At 38.1% G+C, this 14,019-nt stretch overlaps 1 protein-coding gene across 10 annotated transcripts in view; it reads right to left on the bottom strand.

Annotated features, from left to right (window-relative positions):
- DLG2 (discs large MAGUK scaffold protein 2) overlaps positions 1 to 14,019 on the bottom strand; it is a 2,044,734-nt gene that overhangs the window by 557,155 nt on the left and 1,473,560 nt on the right. The window lies entirely within an intron of this gene.

Raw genomic sequence — 14,019 nt, 5'->3', positions numbered from 1 at the left:
GTATTTACTTTGAAAACCAAGCATTATGGTAAGTTCTGCACTAAACTCTCCTTTTTGCCATTTTCTCTTGGGAAGGAATAATTTGACTTTTCTATAAAGCTGTCCAATGTTTTATATTTACATGCCCATGGACTTCAAATCTCTTTTATAGTTATGATAATTAGTTTAAATTTTAATAATAGTTAAAAGTGTGAGGCTTGAGACTAGAAAGACTTCCTTCCTTTGTTCTGAATATCCATTCTAGCATTTCCCATCTCACTTTACCACGTTGCTAAGAGTAAAAAATATGGGCCTGCTCTTGCTTGACTTCCCTATCCTGTAACCACCACACATTCAGGTCTCCCTGCAAAGTATACCTGCATTGCATCCAGGTTTCTTCATCTGTACTGTTACCATCCCGGTTGAAGTCAACATCATCTCTCACCAAGATTATTTGTATGGCCTTCTACCTACTCTCCCTGGATCCTCTCTTCTCAATTTTTTTTAAATTTTTTTTTCAACGTTTATTTATTTTTGGGACAGAGAGAGACAGAGCATGAACGGGGGAAGGGCAGAGAGAGAGGGAGACACAGAATCGGAAACAGGCTCCAGGCTCTGAGCCATCAGCCCAGAGCCCGACGCGGGGCTCGAACTCACGGACCGTGAGATCGTGACCTGGCTGAAGTCGGACGCTCAACCGACTGTGCCACCCAGGCGCCCCTCTTCTCAATTTTTAATGCATTCTCTACATGGTAGCCAGGGTAAAGCGAACATGATTGGTTGCTTACCAACCTTCCATTCCCATTCCCTTCTTCCCCACAGTGCTTGATGTCTCAGGACATCTATTGCTTAGCAAATAGTTGTTAAAGCAATAAAATAAGAAGCCTAAGTTCAATTATTAGGCCTTCCATACCCTAAGTTTGTAAACACTGATAATTAGCCTCTCAGCCTCTATGTTCACATCTATAAATAAATACACTAGTAATATCTACAATAAAGACTTTGGGGGTGATTAAATGAGATAATGTACATGTAAGTCTTTAGCACAGACTATGGTATGTAACCAGCACCTAATAAATGGTTATTGGTAGCACTGAAAATTTTGATTTGTAATATTTTAATTGTTAGATCCTTTTCATAAACTTGTAGAATAAGACTTACCATCCACATTATAGAAATGAGAATTTTTCCAAGTGGATCAAGTTCTTTGTCTAAAGCTGTCAGCAATTTGGGTAGACATTGGATATGATCTGAGGTATTCCTATTTCAAAAGTTGGGCTCTCTCCTCTCAGGATCACATTCACCTAATGTGATGAACAGTTTCATGTATACTGTGCACATCAATTCAAAATTATAACATGGTAATGAAAATATGTAAAAAGTATGGGAAGAATTTTTCTATCATTTTTTCCCATAACTCTTCTATATGTGTTTGGGGAGCTGAGTTATAGAGACTGTTGTCTCAATGACAACCCTGATTAACCCCAAAATTCTGAGGTGTAACATTGCACTTATTAAGATTCAGTCATGTCATTTCATCATAACAGATGCTATGGCTTTAATAGGTTTGCACATACATTTCCTCTCTGCCAAAAAAAAAAAAGGAAAATTACCAATTAAAATAGTTTTGAGAATGTAGGCAACACGGGTGCCAGCCGCCCTACAGCAGCTGGTCCTTTGAGAGTGGATAATTTTGTCATCTCATGATAATGCAAACACATAGTGTTTACCATCATCCTATGCTCAGAATATTAATCGTATCTTAAAACACTGCTTTCCATAGGAGGGAGGGGCTGGCATTTAAAAAAAATTCTGGATGCTCTATCTATTCAAACTGTACTAAATTTTTCCTTTCGTATATAGTGGAATCCTTAATTGTCAATTGCTGGGGTGAGGAAATCATAGCCTAAATTAGATGTTTTTTTCCTGAACATGTGGAGGAAGTAGGCAACTTTAGTGCAGTGAAAAGAGCATCAGAGTAGCCTTCAGAACACTTGGATTTGAGTCCCAGCTGGGTGACCATGGTCAAGTCGCTTCATCTCTTTGAACCTCAGTCTCCATGAAAAGAAAGTAAGTGTGCCCAGAGTTAATGGGTAGAGTAACCAGACAGACAGTGCACATGGGCGTATGTGTGACCTGTAGTATACAGTACATATGAGAGCTGCCGCTATTGATCAGTGAGACAACGATGCTGTGCTCAAGGACTTACTGAAAGGTGAACAAGATGGATATGGAAATTTTTTAGAGAGAGGCCCTGCTATGTGCCATATCACTCTAGTCACTTCATTTATTTACTGGTACTTAACCCCAACCACTTATGAAATATTGATTCTCATTTTACAGACAATGAAATTTCCTGACAAGGTCACAGTGTTGTTGAGGGCAGGGACATCATTTCCAACCTGGTTTTGCCCTTTTCTGAAGCCTATGCTGATACCAAGTTCCCAGAATTGATTGTTGTAAATTAAAAAAAAAAAAAAAAGTGTGTGAGGGGCAGAGTTTATATATTCAAATTCTCAAAACATAGAGGAATGAATATCAAGGAAAACTAGGGCACCCAACTTCCTTTCTTCCCCAGCATTTGAAATAGCATCTGGCTAGAGAGTCCTAGCTATTTAAAATTAATTTGCTTTTACTACTAGTAGATAACCTTTGTGAGTAAAGCCACCACTTGCATTCATTTTGAAACATACATATATCATTAACTTCAAATTCAAGTAATGCTTTGTCCAAATAAAAAGTACAGCTTTTATCACATTTCTGGTATGTGTTAGAAAACATTTCCTCCCCACTCTACTCATGTAAATGAGTTGATGGTTTCATTTTTTCAGCGCTTGTTGTTTCAAATATAAGTCTACAATATTCATTTCGTGAAATGAAACTGTCCAAGATTGAAAGGCTAATTTTAATATTTTTCCTGTCTCATTTTCTTTAGAATTCTGGTGCATATCCTTGCAGAAAATGTCTTAGAAATAAACAGAACATTTCATCATTAACATGTCAACAGAATCACACCTAAATTTTCCATTAAGCAATTAAGTATTCTGGAATATGATATAGGATCACTGAAAAGCAAACTAATACCTGAAAAATTATGTTCCAGTTTAAGGATACAATTGAAATAACATGTGTTACTTACTCTTTCATAGGTATTAAAATGATGTTCTGTTGTAAAATGAGCTTAGTGACTTTATACATTTGTTTCAGAATGTCAGTTCCTTAACAATGGTCACCAAATGCTTGTGTTAAAAGTAAAAATTCCTGTTCATTATGCATTTAAAAATACTGAAAGGAAAGATAAGTTTTTGGCTCTTGTTCCTTGTGGATGTAGATAGAGATTAAAGATTTTTTTTAATGTTTATTTGTTTTTGAAAGAGACAGAGTGTGAGTGGGGGAGGGGCAGAGAGAGAGAGGGAGGATCCAAAGCTGGCTCCTGTGTTGCAGACACAAAGCCTGATGTAGGGCTCCATGTAGGGCTCAAACTCATGAACTGTGAGATCATGACCTGATCAAGTCAGATGCTTAACCAACTGAGCCACCCAGGTGCACTGAGATTACTGATGTTTTAAAAAGCATATTTCTACTTTTGTGTTTCTTCCCAAGTTCTATAATGGACATATATCACAGCAGAGAATCTATGAGCAATGGGCTTGGGGGCCTTGCCACACTCTGATCCACCTGGGTCATGTCCCAGCTCTAGAACTTAGGAGCTATGTGGCTTTGGGCAAGTCACATGACATCTCAAAGGCTCAATTTCTTCATCTGGAAATAGGGATAATAAGATTGCTGCATGGATTTAGATGAATAGTACTGTGAATTGTACAGCGCCTGACAAACAGTACGGTATTATACTCGTGAAAAAGGGATAAGCGATTTGCCTAAGAAACGTAAGAAGTGATTATAGTGGAGGAAAGAAGCTACAAAAGGTAGAGGAAGGGACAGAACTACAGTCAAGATACTGAAAATGTTTTTGAAAATTTTTATGAGAAAGGGAGGAAGAAATAAGATGAATGGGGTTTGGGGGGATGAAAAATGTGAAACTAACAGTTTTCAGTAAGTCTTATTTTATGAAATTTAATGTAATTCCCCTTTAATTTTACTCCTCAGCTGCCCCCAAGAAAATACTTGTTTTGATACAACCTATATCTTTATGGAAACTGTGGTGAAAGCTTCTAAAGATCAGCACTTGGCAGATTTCCCACCACCTTGTGCCTCTCTGTCCTTGCCCCACTCCGCACATCTAATGATACCCAGTCATACACAGACCCTCGCAAGACTTGATTCAAAAGTATGTTTTCAGTCACAGAGTCTGAAACTTAACTTTGCAGCAGCTATTTTTTTTTTAAGTTTATTTTGAGGGAGAGAGAGCATGCACACACATGAGTGGGGGTGGTGGGGTGGGGGACAGGGAGAGAGAAAGAGAAAGAGAAAGAGAGAGAGAGAGAGAGAGAGAGAGAGAGAGGGAGAGAGAGAAAGAATCCCAAGAAGGTTCTGCACTGTCATTGAGGAGCCTGACTTGGGGCTTGAACTCAGGAAATGTGAGATCATGACCTGAGTCAAAATTGAGTTGTAAGCTTAACCAGCTGAGCCACCCGGGTTCCCCAGCTATTGGTTTTTAAGGGGTATTACTGAATTGGCTTATTCTTTATTGTCTCTACTTACTATTACCTTTTTTGGTCTTATAGATAAATTAATTACAGACCAAAGGGCCACACCATGAAGGAACCTGATCAATGTTTAATGTGTTGAAGGAAATATAATAAAACACTATCAAATGGAGAACCCTAGCTAGGGAACTATATTATATGCACCTAAAGAGGACAATTGATCACTTAAACTCAGAATCTGTTTAAAAGGGATAACTCCACAGATTTCATGTAAACTATAAGGAAACCAGAAAAGCTCTGAAGGTTAAGGCAACAAAAAGGTCTTATTTTTCTTTTATTCCTAGAATCATTAAAGGTAGGTTAAGAACAAAATAATACTCAAAACTTTACTTTAAAAAAGACAGGAACTTTATGCCAGCAAAAAGAAAAATAAATACCACACACACACACACACACACACACACACACACACACACACACACCTAGGCTGATCTGAATGGCTTCAAATCATTATGACCTTTCCTGAATTTACTTAGTTGTATCTGTCTGCTCTCCTCCTGCACCCTTTTATGAAGTACACATGAGTGCTTGCTGAAAATCCTAAAAATCCACCATCAACTAAAATTAATGAAATTTCTCACCTTAAAAATTCAACTATTGGGGTGCCTGGGTGGTTCAGTTGGTTAATCAACTGACTCTTGATTTTGGCACAGGTCATGATCTCACGGTTTGTGGGTTTGAGCCCCATGTTGGGCTCTGTGCTGAAAGCCTGGAGCCTGCTTCAGATTCTCTTTCTCTCTCTCTCTCTCTCTCTCTCTCTCTCTCTTTCTCTCTTTCTCTCTTTCTCTCCCTCTCTCTCTTTCCCTCCTCCCTCTCTCCAGCCCTTCTCTCATGCTCTCTCTCTCTCAAAAATAAATAAATGTTAAAAAAATTCACCTATTATATTGACCTCATTAGGTGCTATTAGTCCATTATAACAGAATAAAGAAATAAAAATCAGCTTATTTTAATAGTTTTCCAGGAAAGGAAAAGGATTGGTGTTTCAGAAGCATCAGCTATGTGCCAATGTGGTAATATCTATTGGTAGTTTTTCTCCAACAAATATCCACATGGTTGCAAAAGTGTTAAGTTAATGTAGCTTGGATCATGGATCACTTGTCAGGTTTGGCCAGTTCCTCTTTTGGGGAATTTGGAATTGAAACCATGAGATTCAGATTTTATCTGAATAGAAAACAATAGTAGCCTGAGAGTTTAACATTGGGCAGCATTTTCTCCCATGTTGACTGAAATGGCAAAAGAAGATGGAGAATAAAGCAGATGTATTGACAGGAGCAAGGGCTTCAGACAGTTGGAGGGTTCCTCCTGGGCTCCCCCACGATGCTTCTGTCCATGGATGTCCTTCCCAGGGCTTTGTTGTCCAATTCATCCTGGAATCTGAGAAGATGCTTCATGTGTCTTCCAAATTCATTCCTCTTTTGAATTAAGTTAGTTCAGGTGGATGTGCACTACCTGCCAACAAAAATTTCTAATACAGACGGACTTTGTGACCAGCGCTTAACATGCATTATCTCTTTTAGCTGTTCCCTATTTTCTTTTTGTTTTTATTATTTTATTATTTTTTCTTTTTTGAGAGGGGGTGGTAAAGAGAAAGAGAGAGAGGGAAAGTGGGGGAGGGGCAGAGAGAGAGGGAAAGAGAGAGAGAGGGAGAGAAAGTGGGGGAGGGGCAGACAGAGAGGGAGAGCGAATCTTAAAAAGGCTTGAGACAGGGCTCAATCTCACGACCAACTTGTGAAATCATGACCTGAGCCAAAACCAAGAGACAGACATTTAACCAACTGAGTCCCCCAGGTGCCCGCCTATTTTCTTTTCAATACTTAACTCAAGTTCATCTTATATTCTGGGAAGTCATCCCTGGCTCACTTGGCTGGTCCAGTGTCCCTCCACAAGTTGCCAGTGCAACATATTAATAGGGTTAGCAGATTTAGCAAATAAAGAGTATAAAAGATCTCGTTAAATTTGGCTTTGAGATAAAACAATAATATTATTCAGAAAAACAAACACTTTTTTTTAGTGTAAGTATGTTCTATACCATGTTTGAGACTTACTAAAAGTTACTAGTATTTGTCTGATATTCAAATTTAACTGGGTATACTGTATTTATAAAAATACAGTATTTATAACAGCACTGAAATATGCTTATATATATGCTTATATATTTTACAACATAGATTGAAACTCAAACAGGTTGATAGTAACAGTAAGTCATGTCTAAATAATCTCAAAGGTCATTCACTCTATTGTCCACATTTCTCTGGTTTGTTAAAAATAATTTTGGGATTGGTTTAAGGATGAATCCCAACTATTGACTGGCCATAAGTGGGGTCAAGGATCATACTGGCAAGCAGAAAAGCCAAGTAAAATCAAAATCTAGATCAATTGTTCTTAAACTTTGTTATGCATTAGTTATGTGGAGAGCTTGTTAAACCACAGATTTCTGGGCTCCACCCTGAGTCTGGGATTCAATAGGTCTGAGGTAGGAGAGAGGATTTGGGTTTCTAACAAAGTTCTAGGTGATGCTGGCCATGCTGGCCTGGGACCATACTCTGAATACCACTGTACTAGGTTTTGAGGGCTTACTCACTTGGCTTATATGCAGTTCATTCTAAAATGAACAGGAACATTCAATTTTATATAGACCAAATTGAATGCAGTAAAAGTCCTGAGCTGAATCTGGACCCAATCCCCTCAGTGTTGCAGCTTTTCGTTCTCTGGAATGAAGTCTCTGAGGGAATTTGGGCCAGGAGACCTCAGCTGCCACACTGTGTGTCTGTGCAATATGTAAGCCATTTTCCAGCCCTCATTTTATATCTATTGGTCTTTCCCTGACTCTTTTCCTTCAGCAAAGACCAAGTGATAGCCACTTCATTCTACATTTTAAAAATAGGTTTTCTGTTCTTGTCTCTAATTCTGGGTGAGAGTAACTCAGGTTTATGATGCATAGAAGCCATCCCCTACAGTGAATGTACTGTTTTTCTCTATTTGCCACTTCATTTCCCTTACATAAAATGTTTGGAGGATTCTCTGCAGCTGTCATCTGGGAAAGAGCAGAGCTTTACACAATGGGAGAAGAAATTGGCTATTTCAACATCAGTGATTGGTCTTTTTCGGCACTTTCCCAGAAAACCAGAGAGGCCACAACAAATCTTGAGCCAGGTAACTTAGTGAGCAAACATGGAAAAGAGGCATGAAATGGGAATTTCAAAAGGAAAAGATCGTAGGACTGGAGACCACTCAGACCAATAATCTGTCTGCAGACAAAAGTGCATGTCAATTTTCATGAAATGAGGTCCTGGTACCTCCCATCTGGATCACTACAGTAGCTTCCCAGCTGTTTTTCCCAATTGCCAGGTTAAGTAATCCCCTTCCACTTCATCCTAACACACAAGCCCAGCTTCAACTTTTTAAAGCATCTCTATCATCATTTCTTCTCCCTCAAAATTCAACAAATCAAAGTTACTTAAAATTCAAAATTCAATCAATCAAAGTTACTTAACCCATGTAAAATAAAAACCATTTATCTTTGCATTACTAATATCTGGCACACAGTTATCACTTACAAACAAATGAACATCATTGAAAGAATTCTAACTCTGACCCCTCTTCAATCCCATTCTAGCTAATTCTTATGGGTATTGCTCTGAGAACATACGGAGCTCATTCCTTGCTTCTGCATTTTATTTCATGATACTTTCTTCCTCGCAAAGACCTAATCAAGACCAAACTCATTCAAGGACAAGCTCATAATCCATAGCTTCATAAAATGTTTCCTAATCACTCAAATCCTCATTGCACATATTGCTGAAAGTGTAAATACATGATAGATTCTCATTAAAGAGCTACAGATTGACTTGGTACCCCCCCACAGAACCTAAAGCAAGTATACACATGAGGAAATATATTTTTAAACGTTAGATTTGATTTCCTGTTTTCCTCTACTCAAACCTGTTCCAATCCCAGAAGTTGATATGAATCAACTTATATGAACTTCATAATTATACATCTCATTCTAATTAGATGGGGTTTAATGATATTGATGATAATTTCAGTGAAAAGTTGAGAACTACAAAAAACATGGTATTTTGGGAAGAATATTGAGTTATAAATCAGATGTGAATTCTAATTGTGGTTCTGCCGCTTTCCAGTTAAGTAAGTCATTTCCCACCCCCCCACCCCCACTCTCGTTTAAATTGGGTTCAGTGATGCTACAATTCTCTTTTGGCTTGGGTTCTATAAATCTAGGTTCAAGGTCAGCTCATCCTGGCATCTATCTCTACTTGGAAGTCTGGAGTTCATCTCCAAATGGAGAGGAATGACAAATTATCCTCATCTTTTCCCAACAAACGACTCTGTATGTCATTTTTATTCTCTATCAAGGTAAATTATGCCATCACCAAAAGTGGGAAGTTCTGCTGTCTTAACCACACATCCAATATGTCACTTTTTGTTTGTTTGTTTAAGGTTTTCTCTTTATCTTCAGTTATCCTATCTAAGATCTGGCCCTTATTGTTAATCACCAGATTCTGGGGGAAAAAATCAACTAGTCTTCTTTCCAGATTTGCTCCCATAATCCATCTTCCAGTTTATTGACAGAATGGTGTTACTGAAAACACACCTGATTGCTTTATTCTATTTATTAGTCTTTAATTGCCCTCCATTCCCCACAGATTTTCAAATATTTTGAAAATCAAAGCAAAGAGGCCTTTTCTTCAAATGAAATCTTACTAAGTAGCCATATAATGTATACTTAAGTTTTTTGTATGTAACAAAAGCAGTTTCTGTAACTTCTGCATTGGGGAGGGATAGGTATCAAGTGCAGCTTGATGAAAGGCCGTCATTTGTTACCTCTCAGAGGTCTCTGAGGAATCCAGAGTCAGGGTACTGTATATGACTGAGCTAGTTAGTACTGAGAGAAATCCAGGGGAAGCCCTTTGTTCAAGTCAAGTGAGTGCCCTGGTGCTGGTCTGGGTCTGCTAAAGTGGGTATTTTTTTTCCTAATTTACATAAAGGCTTCCTGTGGGCCAGGGGTAGTACTACTCCTGGAACTCTGTGAAACATAAATTGAGTCCACCTGCCTTTTTGGATAAAGCCCAAAGACCTTCACATAATAAACATGTCTTTCTACAGTCTGGTTTCTATTCACCTATTCAGCACTGTCTGTTGTATCATTAATAGTTTCTTCAAACATCATGCAAGTTCATAGTTCAGGACTGTCCATCTGCCTGAATAGGCACCTTCAGACTTTACATTTGTCTGAAAACCTTACCCATTCTGAGACTAATGCCAATTCTGAAGCAGCTTTATGGTTTAAGAGGGAATATAGAAAAACAAGCTATTAAATTTCAGTATGTTAAGTGCTATGGTAACAGCAACAGAGGATGCTGGAGGGGCACATAATGAGAGAACATTATCTGGTGTAGGGAGGCCAAGGAAAACTTCTTGGAGCAACTGAGGTAGGTGAGACCTGAAGGCCAAATAGAAGTTAGCCAGGTGAATAGAGAGAGATGTGTTCCTGGAATAGCTTAGTGGCTAGTGAGTTGAGGAGCACAGATGGAGTCTTGAAGGCCTCATAAAGCATGCTAAGGAACTGGACTTGAACCTAAAGGCAATGAAAGCTGTTGTAGTGCTTAGCTAGAATAGTGTTCTAGAACAATCTCTCCAGGGACAGTGTGGAGATTATGGAGACTTGATTATATTTTGGAGGTGGAGTTGGGGTAGAATAAAGCAAGGATTGTTTTAAGAGGCTATTGTATAATCCTGGTAAAGTTATGGTGGCCTGGATTAAACCAGTAGCAGAGGCAATCAGGATAGAGCTAAGAGAAGAGATGAGAGGGCTATTTCAAACCTACTAAGCATGCTGATGGGTTGGATGAGGGAGGTAAGGAAAAGGAGGAAGTGTTTTATTTAAACTTTTATCTCTAACTATAAATCATGAGTCACTTGAGGAGAGTAATTCTATCTTAAATTCATTTTTATAACTTTAGTATCTAGTATTGTGCCTGGCACAGAGCTGGCAGTGAATATATGTTTGATAAATAAATGAATGAATTTTAAAATCGGGGAAGTTAGTCAATGACATCTTTGCTGCCAGTATCCATACTTTTCCTCATCCTTTCCAGTGACCTTGTCCTATGAGAATGCTGTGTCTTATGTCCTCTTGTTTCTCCTCTATAAATATAATCAACTGAAATATAATCACTGTAAGAAACAAGCTATCATTCACAAGCATATTTGCATTAAAAAAAGAACTCTGGCAAGAGGGCAAGATCCAAAAAAATTTTAAAAAGCCAGTAATCAATGATAAGATCTCAAATATTAGTTGAGAGATGTAATATAATATGCACAAACATGCACGTTCATTCAACACTTACTGAGCATCTGCTACATAGGGCCAGGTATTGTGCAGGCACTAAGGACACAGTGGTGAATGAGAAAGGTATGGATGGCCCGTGACATGGGCGTGGAGAGAAGGAGACTGACAAGGAAACCCTAAATCACATCACAAGCACAACAGCCTGTATCTCTTAAATACAAGACTAGTTCTAGCTTAAGCATGTCTTCTAAACTTTAGGGTTGAAATTTTAATTTCAAGTTTTTGTTTACTATTCTTTTTAAAAAATATTTTTAATGTTTATTTATTATTTTGAGAGAGAGAGAGACAGAGAGAGAGAGAGAGAGAGAGAGAGAGAGAGAGAGAGAGAATGAGCAGGGGAGGCACAGAGAGAGAGAGGGAGACACAGAATCTGAAGCAGGCTCCAGGCTCTTAGCTGTCAGCACAGAACTGGACATGGGGCTCGAACTCACCCACCATGAGATCATGACCTGAGCAGAAGTCAGATGCTTTACCTACTGTGCCACCCAGGTGCCCCGCTATTCTTATGATTATTATAATTCTTGGAGCTTAATTGATGGAATGAGGAGAATTGAACCCTAAGCAAGAATTCAAGTACATTATGTGGCAAACTGCTTGCAGTCTTGCCCCTTGTTTTGAACTGCTCTTCACTTACCATGAACATAAAAGCTGTGCCTTGATGTTCCCCCATGGGGTGTGTGCAGTAACTTATGAACAAGTTGATGTTCTATATACTACTACTTACACAGAGCAAATATACATTATCTGATGGTAAGTGATTTTGGCAGTTTATAAGATGCATAAAATATTTAAGAGGAAATTGTCAGGATCTTTAAAGATTCTTAAAACTGTAAATATTAAATCTCACAGTGAGTAAATTCATTCATTTTTAAAAAGAAACAATTTTCAGCATTTGTGCAGTTCAATAACAAGTAAGATACGTGTCTAACTTAATTCATTTGTTTTCTTATCTATTAGATTTCTCCCCACTAGAACACAAGCTCTAGGAATGAAGAACTCTTGTCTCTACTGTTCTCTTTTTTATCACCAGTGGCTGGCATTGCCCCTCACACAATAAGCCTCCACTATCCACTCAGTTTTCCTTGTTCCTTTTCTCTCCTCACCTCTAACTCCAATCCGTCAGTAGAATCAATCTAACTCCAAAATAGATCCCAACTTACCCTTTTCTCTACATTTCCACTACTACTACCCAGTCCAAGTCACCACCATTTCTACCTGGACATATTAGCTCACTGGTTCTACTCCTGTTCTTTAGAATATGTTCTCTACATAGAAGCCAGAGTAGCTGACTTTTAAATTTAGATCAGATGCCATCACTCACCCCTTGCTTAAGCCCTCCAACCTCTTCCTATATCCTGTAAAATAAAATCCAAACCCCTTGCCTGTCTTACATGCCTTACCTGGCTCCCATTTCTTCCTGTGCTCTCTTTTCCCTCCCTCCACCTTGTCCCCTTCACTCTAGCCACAATTATTTTATATATATATATAATTTTTTTTTTTTTAGTATGTGCTTAGCTTAACTCTGCCTTGGGACACTTGATCTTAGTGTTCCTTCAACTTTGAAAGTCTTGCCTCATAGTTGCTTGGATAGCTCCTTTTTGTCATTAAGATCTTACCTTAAGTGCCATCTTCTTAGAGAAGACTTCATTGAGCACCCAATGTAAAGTAGCCACGTAGTACTCATTCTACATCACTCTGCTTTAGTCTTTTCATAGCACTTATTACTTGTGATATTTTGTATATTTATTTATTTTCTGCCCAACAGACAAAAATATAAGTTCCTTAGAACAGGAACCTTGTCTTGTTGACCATTTTATTCTTAATGCTTAGGACAGTGCCAAGCCCTAGCAGTCACTCAAAAAATAGTTGAATAACAAATAAATTAATGAAGGGATGAATGAATAAACAGTAGTTCTACCTAACTTGGATTGGGTTTGTCAACAATAAAATATGTATAATCTTGCTATCCAGATTTGAACTCTAGCTCAAAGACCTTCTTAAATTCAAACCCATAATTATCAGAATTATTTAGTACTGGCAAAGGCTATGAGCAATTTTCTATATAGCACATAATGCTAAATTGCTCAGAGGTAGTAATTTTTGAGGGTAGATGATTAGTGATGCTGTTTTTGACCTTTTCTAAGTTGCAATAATCAGCTGTTATTGTTTATATGATTTCATAATACCCATACCCCTCATCTCTTCCTAGGATAAATCATATTTCATAAAGTAAATTCAAATTAATTTTGTGATGATAACTAATGACACATTTTGAGACTGGTATTATTCTGTGATCCCATAAACCAGAAATAGCACTCCCTGATTTAATGGTTGAATTGGTATGTTTGCAAATGGTATGCTTAGTCCTTATACTTGTTCTCAACTATGAAGGTCAAACTCAGAGGCTTGGGATGGCAACCAGAAGGGCTAAGGGCACCGAGTAGGGTACCTTTGCTGGCAGATATATTCTCTCTTTCAGTAAGTGGGTTTCATTTGAATTCATAATTTTCTCTTTTAAAATAAAAGTAAACCAACTGCTATCTATCATTATGCATGACTCTCCAGGCAGAAAATGGGACTTAGAGCAAAGGAAGACTAGGGGACTCTATGAGGGGTAATTTCATGGAAGAATTTATTGAAGGAGACCATAGCCACCAGGGCAGCAGAGAAGAGGAGCTTCCAGAAGATGAAGGAGACCAGAAAGAGACCTAAAAGCAAAACTACACATTTTCTGGGACTCCTATGACAACAGATGTAGTAACCTCCAGAAACAGTGTTTATAAAGCACTTCAACAATATTACCTGTTTTTATTCTTAAAGCCTGGAAATATGCCATGCAAATATTTCAAGTGGAAAAGCTAAGGCTTACGCAAGTTAAGTAACCTTACTCAAATTCACACAGTAGATAAAATATGGAAATAAAAATTATACATTCATCTTATGGCTGCTGGTCTTATTTCCTTGCTATTTATCACTCCTGTTTATGCTGCTGTCACTTGGTCC

Source organism: Prionailurus viverrinus, chromosome D1 (assembly GCF_022837055.1).
Source record: "Prionailurus viverrinus isolate Anna chromosome D1, UM_Priviv_1.0, whole genome shotgun sequence".
Taxonomy (NCBI): Eukaryota; Metazoa; Chordata; class Mammalia; order Carnivora; family Felidae; genus Prionailurus; species Prionailurus viverrinus.
This window is presented reverse-complemented; position numbering and strand designations above follow the sequence as displayed.